This window comes from Diceros bicornis, chromosome 3 (genome assembly GCF_020826845.1).
Source record: "Diceros bicornis minor isolate mBicDic1 chromosome 3, mDicBic1.mat.cur, whole genome shotgun sequence".
In the NCBI taxonomy this organism is placed as follows: domain Eukaryota; kingdom Metazoa; phylum Chordata; class Mammalia; order Perissodactyla; family Rhinocerotidae; genus Diceros; species Diceros bicornis.
The window spans coordinates 37217278-37239436 of record NC_080742.1 but is presented as its reverse complement, the minus strand read 5'-3'; positions in this window follow the sequence as shown (position 1 = coordinate 37239436).

The following is a 22159-nucleotide window of genomic DNA, read 5'->3' as shown; positions in this document are numbered from 1 at the left end:
AGCTGGGAATAGACCTGCATACCCAACAGCATGGAATATCCAAAATACATGCTCAGGTTTTCTTTCGTAAATATGAGCAAACATTCAAGGATCTGTAAGCAAGTTAGGAAAATCAGCAGCATCTCACAACCATATCCAGATAAACAAAAAAATTGACACTGAATTAAACAGATAATTTAGGGACAGAAAAAATTTTTAACATAATTAATATGTGCTAAGATATTTGATAAATTATAAAAATAAAAGAATAGAATACTATAAAAATTAAACAAAGGGCAAGAAAGAAAATTAAATATGAAACAAGGTGACATAAAAGTTAAGCAGAGAACAAAATATGATTGCCAATAATAGAGAAGCAATATTCTTGGTGGTTTTGAGGGCAGCCTCCAGATCAAAACTAGTAATGTTTGAATATATTATTTTAATTACTGGTCATGTGGCATTGAACAAGGAAACAAGACCCTCAGTTTCCCTATTTGTAAGAATGCATATATTATGTATTTTGTTGTTGTTATTGTTGTTAAAAGACACAATAAAGAATGTGAAAAGCAAACCCGAACTGAAATAAGCCCCTGGGCATGGAAGAAATTAGGACAGGATTAGTACCAAATGAATATCAAACTTTCTTACAAATCAAGCAACACTACCAGAAATCACATTAAAAATCCAAATAGCATTTCAAAGATGAAAAGAGGAAATGATGTTCAACTTCTCCTTAATCAGGGGAATGAAAATAAAAACAGCAATAAGATACTATTTTATGTGATCTATATTCCAAAAAAAAAAAAAAAAGTTTTATAACACTAAGTGTCTCCAGAATGTGGAACAGTATGAATTGTTTTATGGTAGTAGCTGAAATTTGATTTGATTTAATCATGTTTTGAAAATAATTATCATCTTCTAAAATTAATAAAGTATATATTTTAAAACTGAGCATTTTTACTACCAAGTATATAATCTAGTGCTGTATTTTTAACCTGTGGGTCTCAATTTCATGGTCTTACAAGCATTTTCTAAACTAAATAGAACAAAGTAGACTATAAAATGATACATATAATTATAATGCATATAATATAATATAAAAATATAATAGAAAATATCAGGGTGGCTTTTAAGTGGTAAGAGTAAAGATTGTAGGAACTTGTTTCAGTTTTATTTGTATGTGGGCCCATATACATAATCTGTGTTAAAGTATAAACTCTGTACCTTACTGTGGATTGTGGTCTAAAAGATTTGAAAGCCACCACCTCTGGAAACAGTTACATGTGTGAATGAAAAGCATGGGCAGGAATGTTTATGGTAGCATTGCTATTAATACAAAACAAACAAATAACCTGTAGATCACCAAAATATCCACTGAGAGGAAGAATAGCTAACTAAATAAATTGCTGTATACTAACACAATGAGATTCCATTCAGCAGTGAAAGAATGAACAATAGCTTCACACATCAACAAGGGTGAATCTTAGAAATCTAATGGTCAAACATCAAGTTGAAAAATAATACACATAGTATGATGTCATTACCATTATAAAACGTAAAAACAATCAAACCAAACAATGTTCCATTATAAGTCCTTACATACTATTGCATTGCTGCATATATGATTTTCTTTAATAAAAATTAAAATAAGAGGGGGCCAGCATGGTGGCGCAAGTGGTTAAGTGCGCACGCTATGCTGGGGAGGCCCAGAGGTTTGCTGGTTTAGATTCCGGAAGCGAACTGACACACCGCTTGTCAAGCCATGCTGTGGCGGCGTCCCATATAAAGTAGAGGAAGATGGGCATGGATGTTAGCCCAGGGCCAGTCTTCCTCAACAAAAAGAGGAGGATTGGCAGATGTTAGCTCAGGGCCGATCTTCCTCACACACACACAAAAAAACCCCAAAAAACAAAAATTAAAATAAGAGTCGGCCCTGTGGTGTAGTGGTTAAGTTCACAGGCTCCGCTTCGGAGGCCCAGAGTTTGCAGGTTCGGATCCTGGGTGTGGACCTACACACCACTCATCAAGAGATGCTGCGGTGGCATCCCACATACAAAATAGAATAAGATTGGCACGGATGTTAGCTCAGGGACAACCTTCCTCACCAAAAAAAATAAATAAAAATAAAAAAGTGTTTTGGTGGCTTAAGATTTTTTTCAAAACTAGCATTTTATCACAAATTATATTAGTTCTTCATGATATAGGGTGATTTGAGCCAATTATCTTTTCCAGTTTCTGGATCTTGAAGAAGAAAAATCATGGAATCTATTTCTTACAAAGGTGGTTAGGTGATCCCCCACCAAGAGATTAGCAAGGTCGTACCACTGTAGGGATGAGCTGCTTACTGATGAAGATGCTAGCTCACCCAAGTTATGCTATCAATGGCTTCCGTCTAATAATGGAAGTAGAAGGAATTATAAGAACATTGTTTAATCAGAAATAAGATACCTTTTAGGAAACTCAGGAAAGCAAAGACCTAGAGCATTTTAAAAGCTTAGCAGTGAGAGAAAGGGAAGATTTCCTGAGTATAGAAGGAAAAGCAAAGTTTAATGAGCCAAAGATTAATAGTTAATTTAATTGAGACTAGATTGCTTAACATCTCCGACTCTTTGCATTTCTTTAAATATTGCTCCAAGTTTTATGTAGACAATTTTATAAAGCCAAAGAATTGCTAATAATTTAGAGAACTCGGTTATATGTTTATGAGAAAATAATAAATAGCTGAATGAAGCACTTGTTCCAAACTCGACCAAAGCAGTCCTGAAAAGGTATTTCCACTCACCTGTTTGCATCTTTGAAAATTTCGGTGCATTTTGTTTGTTCCACTGGACTGGCCTTAATTTTCCCAATCTATTAAAAATTCAGCAATTTTTATGGTAGGTAATAACTAACAGAATCCAGTTAGAAGGCTAACCTTTAAAACCAGTGGTTTCCAAGCTTTTTGGTCACATAGCCCATTAGTTAAAAATTTTTGAACTGTATCCTTAATGTATTCATATTTGTTAATAAATTATATACATCCAATATGTCATCTTATGTATTAAAGACAAGTAAAGCTTATTTTTGTTCTAATTTTAGATTTACAATAATCTAAGTTCTAATATTCTTTTTATTTCTCCCAAGAGATTGCCTTGAATCATCCCTGGAAAGTGTGGCCTGCACTGTAGTTTCTAACCTCAAGTTATCTCCTACTCCTACAGAGTCAGTTTGTGTTTCTTTGCCAACAGTTGTGTTTTGGTTAGAATTATCATGGTTTCTCAAGTGGTGGATCAATAACGAAAGTGAATCCTGCGTGCTGCCATACCTTCCAAAATAAGGTAGTACGAGAAGGTTCAAATCCCTGTCAACTCTAATGTGATATAAAACCCAACAAGGTCACTCTGAAACCTATTTGTTTCTTTATAGAGTTTGCCACCCTTACCTACTTTAGAAGACCTGTCTTATGGGTGCTACATCATCACAGGGAAAGTGGGAACCAGGATCTTAGCCTGGAGAAATAGCAAATAGCAGCTTTTTCTTTTTTTGGACCGTCATTTCTCTATAGTTCCCATGTTAAAAGCAGAGCGAAAGGCAGTGATAACAGAGAGCTAGAATTCAAAATAAACAAAGGGAAAGGATGAAGTAAGATGTTTCGGTGAGGCTTTGGGTGACTAGTAGCCCTAGAGTGGAGCCACTTTCCCTCCTGCTAAAACCCAACCTCATCCTAAGCAAAGAGTTCCAAAGTCATGGCAACAGTACTCTTATTTCAATTTTTTATGAAAATATTTTGTGTCTAGATAAAGATTATTATGAATTTGTATGCTTAAAACAACAACAAAACCAAAGAAAACATATCAGTTCATGTAATAGGTTATAATTTTAATATTTTAAACAATGCAGTGATGGGCAATCATTGGCGAAGCCTATTGACACCACAGTTCTTTTTGACTAAAGAAAAAGATTCAAAAATAAGGCCAGAAAAATGGGTGAGGATAAAGGCAGAAAGACATGTGGCAAGTAGTATACAGAGACATTTTAATATGAGTTGAGCATTAAAAGAAAAATGAAACAAATGTGAACTTGTTATTTCTTGTGAAAGTAGTGAGAGAAGATATTTTTATTAATAAAGCAAGGAACAAAAGGCTAAGAGGTCTGGTTCTGAGAATCAGAATACTTTTTTGGATACTTTTGCCAAAATGAGTTTTTCCCTCTGGCCTTATCTATAGTCCCTGCCCCTTTTATGAGCAAAACGAGTTTTCTCACAACCACGCTTAAGCAAGTAAACTAACCACAGACACACATTCTGATGTCAAACAAACCATCCCTCTCCAACCCCAGTCTCCAGACTTAGCTGGGTCTGTGGGCAGGATTTGGAACTTCATTCTATGCCTTGCTAAACAAAGATGCATCTACTTGGAATTTCATTCTTACGTCTCCCTAACAAGTCTTTCTAAGGTGTGAAGCTGGTATAAAGATTTATTTACCTTCTAATTATATAAAATATGTATTACATAACTCACCTTTGAATGTAGAAATAGCTACTGTCAGTTTTAGCTCTAAATAAATTTTAATTTTCTCTGTTATACACATATCACACTTTCTACCTTACAAATTGTTATGATATAGCAGAAAAACAATGGTGCTAATCTGCAAGTCAAATACAAATGTGTACATTAGAATATTCATCAAACTATTACCTGCCACAAAAATGTTAGCTTTGTTTTTTTCACTTTAAACATTTGTTTTATCATGTTCCAAAGAGGATTTAAGGTGATTAGATAGACAGATAGACAGACAATAGATAGATAGATAGACGGGGAAATAGATACACACCCTGTCTAACACAGCAGCCCCTAGTCACTTGCGGATTTTGAATACTTGAAATGTGGCTGGTCTCAATTGAGATGTCACGTAAGTAAAAAAAAGCATCAGGTTTCAAAGACTTAGTATGAAAAAATGAATGTAAAATATCTCATTAACAATTTTTAATTTGATTACATGTTGAAATGTTAATATTTTGGATACCTTGGGTTAAATAAAAATTATTATGAAAATTAATTTTATATCTTTCTTTTTATTTTTATATAGCTACTAGGAAATGTAAAATTACATATGTGGCTCATATTTCTACTGGTCAATGCTGATGTATAAAATGCAGTGAGATAAAATGAATCAAATTTAATACTTCCTGTATAACATCATTAAACATTTCTCTGGCAAGATTAGCGCAGAGGACCTTATTCTTAAGCACTTAATGTTTAGTGTAGTGTGGAATAAGACTAAAACAAAGACTGAGTAGCAATGCTCCTAATTTTTGAAGATTGTTCTGCTACCCAGCCAGAGGGAATAAGAATCCACTTGACTGGGATCTGTAGCAAGATTAGGTGGTGGTGATGAATACACTTGATGAATGTTCCTCGAGTCCGTTTACTTTGGCTACAGTAGATCATTTAAGTAGTGAAATAGATCGGAGTCTCTGCAGCATTTGCCTTAGTTACCAGTGGGAAAAAAGTGTTGCCATCCCACAGTTTTTGGACCGAACTGCAGAAATGGGAATTAATGAGGCTCATTTCCACAGTGAACTGCCCTGGGTTCTGCACTAATCTGAGACCAGTGGAAGTATATAATTACTTGTGTTAAAGAGAAATGGCCAGGGGATCTAGTTTTGTTTCAGCTTGATTTGAAAGGGAAGACTTTGCACATATTTAATTTGATGTAGGTGACTCTTGGTAGGGGTGGGAGCTGGAAGAAACAATGCTCTCTGTGAAAAGGTATTTACTAGATATAAACAGAAACAAAAATTCAGACACTTCGTTGACAACAGTTAGATAACCCAGTCCCACGCCATTCCCCTGCTCCACCTTGTAAGTCAGCAGGTGAAACAAGCACTATCGTTTACTTTGTGCTCATGAATATCATGAAGACAGAAGTTTCAGATGAAAATCAAGGATTACAAACCATATTGAAAAAAATTAGAAAGATCCAACAAAAGTTTCCGTTTATTTCGTAAGGTATAATAAGCATTTTTGCATTTTTTTCCTGCTCAGTATAATAAAGTTCATTGAAGTGTTTCAGGTAATTTGTGATCTGAACTAAAGGGAGATGATGTGTGACCCTTATCTATAGATTCCTCAGCCTTTCTTCTTTTTTTTTTTTGTGAGGAAGATTAGCCCTGGGCCAACATCTGTTGCCAATTCTCCTCTTTTTGCTGAGGAAGATTGGCCCTTGGCTAACATCCATGCCCATCCTCCTCCATTTTACATGTGGGATGCCTGCCACAGCATGGCTTGATAAGCAATGTGCAGGTCCATGCCCGGGGTCCGAATCCGCGAACTCTGGGCCGCTGAAGCAGAACGCGGGCACTTAACCACTATGCCACCGGGCCGGTGCTTCCCTAGCCTTTCTAAATTGAGATTTTGCTTATCAAACCTTCTTACAAAAAAAGAAATATATTAATTGAGTAGATTAAATTGTTACATAAATTATAAAATTATGAGGTTTCATTGCCTCAGTTATCCCTTATTTCTGTTAAATTTTTAAAGATTGTGGAAAACTCTGTGGGTATTGTCAAAGTTAGGGTTTGTTTTTCTGTGTGTGTAATAGTAAATTTGTGGTTTGTTGTTAGTGTCATGGAGTTGATTCCAACTCCTAGTGGCCTTGTGTACAGCAGAGCAGAACCCTGCCCAGCCTTTGTGCTCCATCCTCTCACCTTCTGGTTCTATATCAGACAATGCTCTGCTGCTATTCACAGGATTTCCATGGCCAATTTTTTTGGAAGTGGGTGGCCAGGTCCTTTTTCCTACTCTGTTTTAGTCTGGAAGCTCTGCTAAAACCTGTCCACCATGGGTGAGTCTGCTGGTATTTCAAATACCGGTGGCACAGCTCTCAGCATCACAGCAACATGCAGCCCCCATAGTATGACCACCAACATGGTGATGTGGTTCCCTGATCAGGAAACAAACCCAGGGCCAAGGTGGTGAGACTGCCAAGTCTTAATCACTAGACCATCAGAGCTGGCAAAATTTGTGGTATTACATGTAAAAAATATTTGCTCTGACATGCTGCTGCATATCATGGCTTATTCTTTTCGTCTGCTATGGAATATTAACATCTTTCCAATGTCCAACTAGATATTTAGTGGCTAACTTCTCTAGGAGATTATGAGTTCTATGAAGGGGCAAGATATCACGGGTTCCTAGCCAATTATATGAAACATAATAACTGGCAAATAAATTTTGTTGAATTAATGGACAAATTAATGAGTAAATCTAGAAATAGTGAAGACATGAGGAAATTAACTTTGCCTATTGAAGGGAACATAAATTGGTGACAGTATTTTAATGAGTAATTAAACATTATCTATAAATTTTAAATATTCACGTTTGTTGATTCAGAAATCAGGAATTTATACAGTATAGATATATTTATTCAATTATTTAAAAAAATGTGTACACGCACGTATCTACAAGTATATATTTCCTGCATCGGTTTATAATAAAACAAAGAAAACCAACTAAAAAGCCAAACAGAAGGGGATTGACAAAATAAAAACAGAATACTATGCATCTCTTTCAAAAAATGAGATAGCTTTTTTTATATTCACATGGAAGGAGGTAACATTGCAGAACCAAATAGATAACATGGTATTTATTAATATTTATGGAGTTTTTACTATGTTATAGGTAATCATTTAAGTATTTTTTAATTCACTGAAATATTTAATGCTCACATTATGCCAGTAAGGTAGGTACTGTTATTATTCTCATTTTACCAATGAAGAAAGTGAGGTACAAAGAGATTAAGTACTTTGCCCAGTCACACAACTAGTAATTATCAAAACCAGCATTTGAACTCAGACAGCCTGGCTCTGCAGACCACAGTTTTAACGACCTCTTCTCTTCCTTTTAAAAATCAAGAATTCCATATACATATTTGTAAAAAGTGGGAAGCAATATTTCCTAGCTCATAGAGTTTTTGTGATACTGCCAAGATTAAAATAGATAATAAATGCACACCTTTAGCTCAGTGTCTGCCATATACTACAAAATGAATGTTTATGTATATATATGTTATTTATGGAAATAAACACACATGCACATATTATAGTATATAAACTGATTTTATTCTAATATCAAGATATAATTTTCATATTCGAGGTTTATACACTGTTTGACTTGTTTACAATGAGCATTCATTTTTTATAATCTTAAAAATAACTTAAAGTTATATATAAAAGTGAAAATGATTAGCCGAGAGTGGTATTTCTGGCAGTTATAAATATCTTCTAAAAATTTACTGATTATTGTTAATTATTTTCTACCAAACAATTCATTCGAAAACGTATGTTGTATGAAAAAGTGAGATTCAGATCAAGGGAATAAAAATTTTCTTTATTTCAACTTCTTTAGTCACATCTACTTATGAAAGTATCCTATGTCATAGTATGATGCATATTGAATTTAGGATTATGGAATTGAATTACTGATTTTTTCCTCTTTAATAAAATTGATATAAATATCCAAATTGTGCCTTCTTACTCAAAGCATTATATATTCCCACAAGTGAAACTTTCAGCTATGATTTAACACATAGAAAGTGCTCAGATATTTGTTGAAAAAATGGAATATTTTCTTGTAAGATTTTGGAGGTTTCTTCAGATTTTCCTGCATGGATCTATTAAGTTATAATGCCTTAATTCTACATTGCTATGAAGACTTGAAATTTAGGGTTTTTCTTGTTTTAAGCCCATCGCAGATATTTTTTACAAAATTAACTCAATTTAGGATAAATAAACTGAAGCAATATTTTTCATAGATAAGATTCTGCCTTTATTCCCATTTCTTTCCTTCTGCAGGTGATGTATTATTTAAAATAACATGTCATGTTTCCTATAATGAATACCCTAAGGAAAACTGTGGACAGAAGAAAAAGACAGGAACAATACGTGTCAGTCGTGAAGGAGAACTGAAATCTAGCTTACAGAGCAAAAATTAAATGACTAAAAATATCTAATCAACAGTGACATTTTTGAGCACCAGCTGTGCAGTGTAGCAGGATTCATCTTAGTCTGCAAGAGAGCTTAGATAGCTCATCAAAGCCTAGTGAGTAAAGTACAGGACCAGGAGTCAGGAAATGTGTTGGCAGTCCCAGTTTTGGCACTCAGTGCAGGAATACATCCAAGACTATTCATCCGTTTAAAGGGGATGTTGATAACTGTTAGTGCATCATTTAGGAAGAAATATAAATTAAAAAGTTTATAGAAGTAAGAGCTCTGAAAGCTGAATGCTTCCAACGTATCATAGATATTTAGTCCAGTAGCCAGTTTTGTGACTCTGTGTAAGTTACTGAATTTCTCGATGGCTCAGTAGCCTCACTGATAAGATAGGGATTATAATAGTATCTCTGTCTTATGATTGTGTGCAGATTCAATGAAGAGATGTATGTAAGGAACTTAGCACAATAGCCTCAACGCATTTTAGCTATTAATATCATCTTTAAATTATGATAACTATCCCTAAATCCTTCATTACTAAGTTGAAATTAACATTATTTTCTCTTGTGGGACCACTTTCTAATTGATATAAACTAAAGTAATGTCTTCTTATATTTTTAGTAACTGAAAGATCTCTTGGATGGAATTTAAGAAATTCTCGCCATATACTAAATTCAAGTCCATGATAATCCAGAATATATTGTTTTCTATGAGAAAAAGAGGAAATGCCTCCTTCATTTGGAATTTGTATAAAAAAAAATAAAACCACATCTAATTTTCTAATCCAGTGCAAACACTGGCAAATCTGGTGTACTTACTCAAAGAATATATGATATAAAGATGTGTGTGTGGGTGGTGGTTTTAGTGATGATGGCTTAAACAGATGCAATCATATGATTTAAACAGTTTCCATTCTGCTTTTTTGCATTTAGATTAAATGTAGGAATTTCTCCAAATTATTATTTAAAGATAAAGACTAAATTTTAATTTGTTTTAAAATATATATTTATTATATGAACGTGTCACAACTTAAGTCACTTCCTCATTAGGATACATGATAATTTAATTAGTATATTGGATCATTCAGGAGGGGTATCCTATAGGATTTTCCAGAATTAGAATTGTTGAATGAAAGGGCGTCTACACTTAAAGAATTTTTTTTTTTTTTTTTTTTTTTTTTTTTTTTTTTTGTGAGGAGATCAGCCCTGAGCTAACATCCGCCAATCCTCCTCTTTTTTTTTTTGCTGAGGAAGACGGCCCTGGGCTAACATCCGTGCCCATCTTCCTCCACTTTTATATGGGACGCCGCCACAGCATGGCTTACCAAGCAGTGCGTCGGTGCACGCCCGGGATCCGAACCAGCGAACCCCGGGCCGCCGCAGCGGATCGCGCGCACTTAACCGCTTGCGCCACCGGGCCGGCCCCTACACTTAAAGAATTTTGATAGTAAAAATGACTTTCCAAGTGCCAGCCTGGTGGCATAGCAATTAAGTTTACGGGCTCTGCTTCGTGGCCTGGGATTCTCCAGTTCGGATCGTGGGCGCGGACCCATGCACCGCTCATCAAGCCGTGCTGAGGCAGCATCCCACATAGAGCAACTAGAAGGATTTACAACTATGACATACAACTATCTACTGGGGCTTTGGGGAGAAAAAAGGAAAAAAAAAGGAGGAAGATAGGCAACAGATGTTAGCTCAGGGCCAATCTTCCTGGAAAAAAAAAAAAGACTTTCCAGAAAATAGCAGTGTTAGAGCACCCCTTTCACCACATGTCCATCAACTTTGGGATTTCTGATTTCTCTGAGATTATAATAATTTCACAGGTAAAAAGTATTATATGCTTTATTTCTTAAATTTTTTACTTATTAGATTGAATATCTTTCAAGATGTTCAATAGGTCTATATCATCTTTATTACTATTGGATTCATGTTTTTGCCAAATTGTCTTTTGGAAAGGTCTTTTTCTCTATTTTTTTGGTAAACTTAGCACTTTACAAAAATTAACTCAAAATGGATCATAGTTCTAAATGTAAAACCCAAAACTATAAAACTCCATGACGAAAACATCGCAGATGTTTCAAAAGTAATGTGAGGTATTTCTCCTAAAATTAGAGGAGACTTGATCTTACTGTGGACTGTGGCCTGAAGAATTACTTGGAAGAGGAAGAAAACTGATGGAGACAGGTCAATCATAAGCCTCTGGCAGAGTCCAGGTGAAAGATAATCGCGACTTGGTCTAAACTGGTGGAGAAAATGAAGAGAATTGGATAAATTCAAAATATATTCAGGAGGTGAAACCAAATGCTTTGATGATGAATTTTCCAACAGGATTGAATGAGAGGGAGGTGCCAGAGTGACACTGGCTCTTTTGTGAAACTGGATGGAATTATACTAAGCTCTGTAGAGATAAGGAACCATATTAAGCACCTGTTGGGGAATAGCTGAGTTCAATTTTGAACCCATTGATTTAAGGGGCCTTTGTGGTATCCTTGTGGAGACATTGAGCAGACAGTGGAATATAGTGCTGTCACGTACAAGGGATCTCACTGAAGAATGCAATAGCAATTCATAGGATTTTAGAAAGATATTGAAGCATGACTTAGAAGATATTTTCTATGAATTGAATATTAAGTCTTGAAAGGTCCTGGTACACGTACTTGAGGAACTCCAATATTTAAAACCAAAGAAGAAAATTTGGTACAGGAGACTGAGAAGAAGCCTCTAGACGTAAGAGAAAAATTATATCATGGGAGCTAAGGAAAGAAAATGTATTTCCAAAAATAGGGGTTTAGTCTTCTCAATGATCATTATAATCATTTTGTCAGGGTTTTGTCCAGAATTGGATTACTTTGACAAATAATCCCAAGGAGGCAAGACTTTCTATTTGATGTCATGTGAAGACATCACAAGGAAGTTTGACAAAAGTCTGGGCGCTTTTAGTTTCATTAATTACTTCTTCATGGCTTCCTTTGGATTATTATAAGTATTTAAATTATTGAGCTGGATGTCTAGTTTATCATTCATTTTCTCTTAATTCTAACATGCAAAATGTAAAATATTTGGCCATGTTTGACGTTTGTTGATCATTTAAGATTTTTGTTCCAATGTATTAAAATAATCTTTCATTGGATTAAAAAATTTTTTTTTTGCAATTTAGTATTTACTTAAAAGTCTGTTTTTATATTTGTAAAGGTGACCCAAAAGTCCCTATGTCTCTGATTGAGTTTTCTGTTAATTATTTGTTCAGTATAGCTCTCTCGGATTGCTTTTAAAGACATCTAAGATCTAATCTGGAAAAAGATGCCCAGATAAACTTAAGGAAAAATTAAAATTTTTGCAGAGAATGGAGGAATGTACAAGTCATTTCTAATAGCATACATATGCGCTTTGTCACTGCTCTGTGACTTTTTGGTGGGTTTTATTTAAATTTGTGTTATAAACAGAGAGCATAAGCTAATAAATTTATGCTTTTAGAACTTATTGGTTTTTTTCTTTAAAAGTGGTCTTTGGACTCCTGACAAGAAAGTGTATTCCCTGTAGGATGCAAGCATTAACAAGTTGAATTCGAGTGGATCACTAAAGATGTAATTAGTTTCCTCCAGAACCTTAGCAGGCAGCCACAGTTACTTAAAACAAATTGTTTTTATCTTTTTGTGTAAAGTATTATTTCATGTTAACTGGAAAATAAGATTTAGAAACAAAAAGAAGCAGGAAAAAAACCCTATAGAAGAAAAGGAAAAAAAAAATGTTCATATTGTTTTAGCGTAAAGGTTGAAGTGTTCCACGTCTTCTTTGCTTGATCACGAATAGCACACACGGGAGAGGAAAGATGTGTTATGTATAAAAGCTTTTCAATCCCTAGTGGCCACATGTACTTTGCCAGATTTATGAATTCCATCTCATTTTATCTGTGGTATTTTATCCAGCTCTGTAGACAGGCAGAGCAAAGCTTTGCTCACCCCAATCCATCTTTTTTTTTTTTTAAAATAGCGTACTGACAAAGACTCTCTCCTTGACCAAATTTTAGTCAGGCTCTTCTGAGCCCTTTTCTCAAGTAGGCCTCGAGCTTGTCCATCCTGCCTTTGCCAGGACTAGATAGCCCAGTTTTAGCAAGAATCTTGCTAAGTCAGTTTAGAGAAAATTCCCCTACTATTGATATCTGATCACACTTGTGATCAGATAATTTTCCAAAGAAGAAGTAATGAATAGGCTGTATTCAGGTACCTCGGATTCACTTTCTGTTCAGCAGCACACAGTATCCTACACTGTGAGCTGCTGTACACTGTTCTTTTACTAATGCAGTCTGTTTGCTGAGGATGTGTATGGAGACGCATGCAGGTGAAGTTCTGATCACGTGAATGTTTGATGAATAGCAACTCTTCCAATTCCAAGAAAGATGTTTAATTTAAACAGAAACCACTGAGCTGTGAATGTGGGAAGAATCAGACACTCTTTTCTTCTCCATTCGTTGGGGGTGGGGTGGTATTTGTCAAGACTCTTTCCTCTGCATGTATGTGGTCATAGGTTTAGCCCATGATCAAGAGCTCATTTTATTCCATTATTGTGCCTGTGCATGAAGAACTGAAGTTCAGATTTCGTAGCACACTGCATAAAACCTTCATTACTCTGTTCCCGTTTGACTTGACCTCATCTCACACTTTGATGCTTGTATCTTGTGCTTCAAGGCTGCATTACCACTTGTCATTCTCCGCCTCTATGGAGTCTTTCACATCCTCATTCTTTACTGCGCGTCTTTCTCACTTTTTGGAATCTTCCCTCATGCACTGTATCCATTTCTCTCTATCTCTGTTTCCTTTATTTGTCTTATCCACAATTCTCTTACTAAGGCTGAACTTTATGTTACCTCTTCTATGATGTTTTCCTTATCTCCTCAGAAAGTCTGAATGTCTTCTAAAAAAGAAGCTTTTCCAGAACTTTGTATGATACATTTGTATATTGTCAAAACTAGTCAGTTTTGATCAGTTCATGAACTGATCATGGTCAATTCATGATTATGTTTAATCCTGTCATTCTTACAAAGGCAGGGACTCTGTTCTATTTGCCTGTGTATTTGTAGAACCTCTCTATGTCTGCCATTAGTAGGTGCTTAATAATATTTCATGAATTGATCAGACCATAAATTATGGTTTATGTATGCATTTTGCATTGAGTCCCATTGGGAGCAGTCTGCTCTCAGCTGTGATACTGGCTCAACACAAGGTTGACATAAGGGAAGCCATATTGTAGAAGAGAAACCCTATTGTAACTTTGAATGACCTCTGATTAATTAACCTGGACATGCTCTGTGGATTTTCTGGCCCCTCCCAGCTGCTATACATTGATAATTTTGTTCTCTTGAGTTTGTTAGGAATGTGATGATCCCCAGGCAGAGAGTGTATGCTGATAGCCATCATCAATGACAACTGAGTCAATAACGCCTGGGTATAGGGCGTTACTCCGGTCTCTGATGCATATACAGTAAAACAAAAGACTATCAGGAACTAAGACTAGATGCCAGATGGATGCTCCCACCCAGAGACCAGATGCCTCCCCCACCTGGAGACTAGCCCCCTATATAACTGGCCTGTAGTCTTTGTTCTGGAAGATGGTTCTTTCAGACCTGGGTCGGCCATCTTCCCTCTTGCTAGCAAGCTGTAATAAAAAGTCCTTCTTCTCCTACCTCTTTGACTCTTGACTATTGGCATGCCTTGCGGTGGGCAGATGAACCCTCTTTTTGGGTGGTAACAGCTGTATTCACTTTGAGAGCAGACTCAGATCTTAGTGGTATCTCCCAGAATTTCCAACCTCCACAAAAAAGATCTAAAACTAATGACATGCCACATGATTTGTGTGTTAAATCCCCATTGTGGGCATTTGGTTCTCTTTCATTATTTCCTCTCCACTTTTCACCCTCTTTCATCCTCTAGATTATCTCCCAAAGCCTCCCTAATCTCTTCTATTGTTTAAAGTAATCCGGCTCTGCCTTCAATCATACATATCTCAAGCTGCAAAGCAAAGACCTCAGAAGATAACCCTTTTAAAAGCACTCAAATTTTAAATTTAAAATTTTTAAAAATTATTCAAATAGGCTGGCATGAGTGGGTAAAATTTCTTGCCACCCCAAGTTAAGTATTAACTTGACAAAATAGGTCCTCTAAGGGAAAGGCTGGGGGAACTCTGTCACAAAGTAAGAATTTTTTTTTCATTTTATATAAATTCTTATTATGTGAGCATGGAATAGCAGTCCTACATTTAAATGATTTCTATAGTGAATCATTTTGTACAATTAATTTTTTTCTAGTGCAAGTAGTCATCATTAATTTATCCTTAATAAAAATTAGATTTTCATATATTAGATTTGTTTAACAGAATAATTTTTATTGAAGAAATGGCTTCAATGAAGCCTAAGAAATGACTCTCTAGAGGTATATCATTGAAGTATTTACCTTTTGCTAATGTCGGATCAGAGGGAGAATCTCCCTCTGCTCTTTTCCTTAAGGTTCTTATGGCTGGCCAAATAATTAACAAGACAGGTTAGCAGGAGAAAATAATACCAAGTTTAATAACATGTATACATGGGAGAAAGCAAGGACACTGCATTTCTCAACACAATAGCAGAAATTCTCATCTTAAATACCCTGTTCAGCCAATGACAAAGGAGGATGTTGGGGGAGGGGATCAGTTACAGGAGATTACCACTAAAGCACAGTAAACAAGAGTAAGGTTATTATGCAGATTTAAGGCCTCACCTTCCACATTGATAAGTTTCTAGAAATGAGGCCATCCCCCCTTTTCCCAATACAGAGAGGGAGATACCTTTACAAATGGAGATTTCCCTTATAAATTTAAATGTCTGTCTGGCAACTCCTTGCAGGGCCATCCAGAGAATGTGGTCAGAGACAGAACTTCTGATAAGATGGGCTTGTTGGTGCCTTTTTTATTCTAACATATATTTTACATTATATTACAGCCATCAGATAGAAAATATGTTCCAGGAAGGAGTTACTATGTCAAATTCTTTAGGCGGTTAGTGGGGGAGGTCAAATGTCCTCAGAGAAAACAACCAAGGTAAAGAGATAGATTTCAGGGTGGCCAAATCTTGATCTCCCACACTAATTTATTGGTTCAATAATTAATGAGTGCCTACTATGCTTCAAGTTTCTTGCTAAATAAATAACGTTTGCTGAATGAATTAATGAATGGACAAATGCAAGAAATAATGGATGAAAGTGAGTGTAAAGTAAGGCTCGATTTTCCTTAAATCTTCTTGAGTTGATTTCCACTCTTTCATAAAGTTTACAGGGCTCTGTCTTTCAAATAATGCATCGTTGCATTTCTGAGGAGAATATTAAAACAAATTAAGGGTTTATTAGCATCACAATTTGGTACATTTTCCAGATATTAATAGGCAGAGTTATTTTAAGTGAGACCTAATTGGCATGTGGGTGTGGACCTTTCCCCTGCCTTCCTGCTGCTTTGAAGTATTCTTTTTTTTTTTTTTTTTGTGAGGAAGATCAGCCCTGAGCTAACATCCATGCCAATCCTCCTCTTTTTGCTGAGGAAGACTGGCCCTGGGCTAACATCTATTGCCAATCCTCCTTTTTTTTTTTCCCTTTTTCTCCCCAAAGCCCCAGTAGATAGTTCCATGTCATAGCTGCCCATCCTTCCAGTTGCTGTATGTGGGACTCTGCCTCAGCATGGCCTGACAAGCAGTGCGTTGGTGCATGCCTGGATCCCAACCCAGGCTGCCAGTAGTGGAGCATGCACTTTAACCGCTAAAGCACGGGGCAGGCCCCTTTGAAGTATTCTTGAGCGCAGTTTAAGGAGGGAATAATCTGGACCTCTCCTTGCTTTTCATTAAGTCACTCAGTAATCCTTGACCTCTTTGTTTCTGACCTTTACCTCCAATAAAACTCAATCATTTGGCTGAAGTCATAGAGCAGACAACCAGAAAATGTGAGCTTGAGGTTACAAAATAACAGTAAAAATAATGAAAGAGCTTGCAGTCACTCAATTTGCACATGGAAATTTTCATCTGCAGCTCAGGGAATGGCTCTGCTGTAATCACTCAGGCAGCAGCTGCTTAAAATCAATGGTGAAAGCATCATGCTTTTTCTCTCCTTTCTGTATGACTTCCCCCCAAAAAGATTTAAATTCTTTTTTCTCAGAGTTCTTTATTTCTATGTTTGTTTCTCTGCTTACTTGTTAAAAAATTTTGTCATGATCGTTGAATGTAATGTGTGATGACATAGTGGGTGACTGCAATTGAATACCACGTGGAATATTTTAAATATTTTGTTTATCAAAAGAAGGATGAGAGCACCCATACTCTTTTTTTGTTTGTTTCTTTTTCTGTTGTTCTGAGAATACCAGCTGATTCTCTTGCAGTATATTGATTTGTATATCATTTATGTGAAAATAATATAAATTCATACATTGAGTAAATCAAATGCTAATCATAAAAAATTGATTAACATTCATAATAATGGGGCAAAACTCATCTTTAAAATATAAAGTATATTTAACATTTATGCCTGAGACTCCCTGATAATTTGCTAAAACAATGGTTTTCAGCCTTTTTTGAGTCACCTCTCCAGATTTAATATTTCACTGCTTTAGGAAAAAGGAACAGATTTAAATGGGACACTTTGTAAAGTACAAGTAAGAAAAAAGCAATATTTTCAAGCCAGAGAAATAAGCACAGTTTAATACACTGGAGATTAGAAAACAGACTTGTAGGTGTCCTTTTTCATGAATAAAGTGTTTTGGGCATTGGATTTTCATCTTTCTTTTCCTAACAGCTTCCTTTTGGTCATCCCAGTGATAGTAATGTTTTTATGGTCTTCATATATTTTCTTTGCTTGTGGGTGAGGAGAGTGTTTATAAGGTGACCAACGCTTGGGTCAATTATATTTAATCAGGCATTTCAGGTTGTCTGTAAGCTGTGGGTGGTGGGGCCATGTTTCCTTCCTGTCTTGCCCTCCAGTACCTCTGATGATACTTGGCGCATAAACAGAACCCAATAAATGTTGCTTTTTTGGAACAAAGATACATATTTCTGGTTATATTTGTATATCTGCTTTTGGGTTCACAAGGAGAAACAGATAATTTTTTTTCAGTTATCTTTTTGTGTGTGTGGTGAGAACACTCAAGGCCTAATCTCTTAGCAAATTTCAAGCATACAATACAATATTATTAACTATAATCACCATGCTGTACATTAGATCCCCAGAACTTATTCACCATATAACTGAAAGTTTATATCCTTTGACCAATATCTCCCCCATTTTTTCTACTCCCAAAACTCTGGCAACTACCATTCTACTCTCTGATTCTATGACTTTGTCTTTTTTTAGATTTCACATATAAGTGACATCATACAGTGTTTGTTTTTCTGTGTCTGGTTTATTTCACTTAGCATAATGTCCCACAGGTTCATCTATGTTATTGCAAATGGCAGAATTCCCTTCTTTTTTAAGACTATCTAATATTCCATTTCACGAAGGGGGACTGACTGGCCTCTAGCCAGGGCTTCAAAACTGGGTCAAGACAGCACAATTAAACAAAACAAAATAAAACTATATTACATTTGGTATACTTATTTGCAAAACGATTGTTTTTTATAAGTGATTTAAAAGACTATAAAGTCAAAACTCAACATTTTTATTAATCTTTAGCTGTAGAAATCAATAAAGGCAGAAATACCACTAAGGCCTGAGTTTTAATCCTGGTTCTTCTACAAATAGAGTGGTCTTCATCTCTACTAGCTAAAGGAATTGAATTGTAGATGAGATAGACTTGATCACTGCAAAACCTAGGGTCTAAAGAGGAACAGGCAAGTACTATTAATGTTAAATAATGGGGACAGAATAGGATGCTAAAGGGACCACAGAGGCAGGACACCTTATCTAGACTTAGGGGGGGATGATGACAGATGGTTTCCTGAAAGAAGTGATGCAAAGTTGAGATTTTGACAGAGAAATAGTAACTGGCATACAAAGTGCTTGGCCTATAGTAGCACTCAGTAAATAAAATTTGAATGGATTTTTTTCTTTCTTTCTTTATTTTTAGTGGTATATGGTGAGAATTCAGTTTTTTTTTTCCAGATTCTAATAAACTAACTGTTGCAGTTTTTAAAAATTATGACATAATTTTAGACTTCACTCTGAGTGAGACTTGGAGTCCATGTCTCTCCCTTTGAATCTGTGTGGGCTTGTGACTTCCGAGAACAATGTAATGCAGTGGAAGTGACACTTCGTGACTTCTGAGGTTTGGTCAGAAAAGGCCATGCAACTTCCGCTTGCTTCTTTTGGAATAATTACTCTCTGGAAAGTCTCTTTAGGATGTTCCCTCTCAAAACCCAGCTGCCGTGGTGTGAGAAGCCTAAGCTGTGTTGAGAATCCGTAAAGACGTGCTCTCATCATCAGCCCAGCTGAATCCAGCCTTCCTGCCATCCCAGCTAAGCCCCAGGCTATATGAGTGAAGAGAGCTCTAGGAGATTCTAGGCTCCAGCCACTTGTGTAACCCCCATGCATTTGAATCTTCCAGCTGAGGTACTAGAGCAGAAATAAGCGGTCTCTACGGTACCCTGTCCAAATACCTGAACCAAGTAATCTGTTAGAATAACAAATTGTAATTTTTTTATGTCACTAATTTAGGGTTAAGTTGTTATGTGGCAATTGATAGCAGAACATCATTAATTATCTATATATAAAATATTTTATTTCATGTTTACATACAGGAAATGTCAAATGCTAGGTTAACTTCTTGACTGAACATGCAAAATACAACTAATGTTCTCTTTTCCTCCTCAGTCATGTAAGAGTGTGTTCTAGCCAAAAAGAGTAATGTGTGCAAATAAATGTGTGGTATATCCAGGCAATTGAAAGTAAATCATTATAGCTGGATTACAGAATTTGAGAAGAGGTGTGGCTAGAAGCAAAGCTTGGAATGTAAACACCAGATCATGAAAGTTCTTATAAGTCAAATTGAGAAGTTTATGCTAAGGGCAATGAGAAACTACTTATTTAAAGCACTTAGGTCTCCTGATCATATTTATAGTTCAGAAAGATCTGTGTGGTTTCTGTGTGGATGGTGGATTTCAGGGGGCAAGTATGAGGATGAAGTGGCCAGTTAGAAAACTATTTCAGGGCCGGCCCCGTGGCTTAGCTGTTAAGTGCACGCGCTCTGCTACTGGCGGCCCGGGTTCGGATCCAGGGCACGCACCAACGCACTGCTTCTCTGGCCATGCTGAGGCCGTGTCCCACATACAGCAACTAGAAGGATGTGCAACTATGACATATAGCTATCTACTGGGGCTTTAGGGAATGAAAAAAAAAAGGAGGAGGATTGGCAATAGATGTTAGCTCAAAGCCGGTCTTCTTCAGCAAAAAGAGGAGGATTAGCACGGATGTTAGCTCAGGGCTGATCTTCCTCACAAAAAAAAACGAAAAGAAAAATATTTCAGTAATTGAGGTAAAAGACAGTAGAGATCTCACAATAGTGGCAGTGTAGATGGAAGAAACTTGACAAATTCAATAGATGTTTATCAGGTAGAATCAACAGAATTTTGTGATTTATTAAATGTAAGCAGTTGGGGCAAACAGAAAAGTAAAGAATAGCATAACTAACCAGGTGAAGGTGAGCCAGTCGGAGAATAATAGAGGAGGCCTAGATTGGAGGAAGAGGTAGGCAGCAGACAATAAGTGATTTTAACATGTTGAGTTGGGTCAATAGACTGCGTTAGTGTCTCCAGTTAATACCTTTAGAGTACCCTCCCACATTGCCTTTGGGCTTGGTAATATGACTTGCTTTGGAATAGTGGAAAACTTGACTAAAAATATGTTTGTACATTTCTACTTGCTCTCTTGGATCCCCATTGCCACCATCACAATAAGACTGAACTAGCCTTGTGGAGGGCTATGAGAAACAAATAGTCAACTTGATTTATTTCTTCTGAGGCCGTCCTAGACTAGCCAGATCCCAGATTACTGACCAGCTAACCACTGACCATGTGGAAATCCACTTGTGAAAAACTGAGCCTAGTTCAGATCTACATAATTGCCCATAGGCTCATAAATGTTTGTTTTACGCCAGTAAGTCTTGGAGTGGCTTTTTATACCACAATAGATAATGGATACACTTATCTTGATGATTCTATTTTTGAGAGGTATACAATTGGATTATGGGGCTAGAGCTCAGAAGAAATGTCTGGTCTTCAGACAGAGCTGTAATCCAGTCTTACCTGTTGTTTATGGTGACTGTTGTCTCTGATTGGGCTTGTCTTCTGATTGGTTGATGTGCATGGCTTTTATCATTCTACATGTAACTATAGATTCCAGAATCATTTGTGTATAAGTGGTTAAGAGGCCATGGGAGAAGATAAGACCACACACCAGAGTTAAAAGGCAAGATGGCTGTTAGCAGAACCATTAGAAAGATAATATTTAAGGAATGGACAGAAAAAAAAAGGAGCTCCAAAATACCTGGGGAAGGAACATGCAGCAAGGTAAGATGAAATAATGGCAAGATAGTGTTCACTGAAACCACAGAGAAAGAATGTTCAAGAAGGAAGACCTGGTATAAAACACCACTGAATAGTCAAATTAGATTGTGTCTGATGAACTTACATTGGATTTAACAACATTGAGGTCATTAGTGACCTTGAAGAGGGCAACTTCATGTAGTGGTAAAATGATGGCACTGGGTTCACTTTGATTCCTGAGAAAAATATCAATAATGTTTCTTTTCATTTTTTTTAAATTGAAAATATTTGTCTCTATGAGCAGGTTGAATTAATTAGAAATTTGTCTCCTGTGATCAGTCAGATGCTCTAAATGTAAATTAATTAGAAAAGACTGAACAGATACCTAGAAAAACAGAGAAGTATTTTTAATATGCATGACAGCATCTAGTGATGGAATACATAGTCAGCCTTGCCAAATCTACTACGTTAAAAAACCTCAGGTTTAGAATTCATCCACATTCTCTCAACTCTAACCTGATTACAAGGAGATTTTGTTGTTGTAGAGAATAATAAACGCACCATAGTTTAATAGCACTATGACAAGTTTGAGTTAAGTAGCTCTCCTGTTGTTATAGAGGGCAACAGCAACATTGCATATCCACCAATTACTCCCTCCAACCTTCTTATCTTTTCTTTTAATTTGTTGCTCGCTTAGGGCAGTGAGAGAGAGTTTTGTATCAA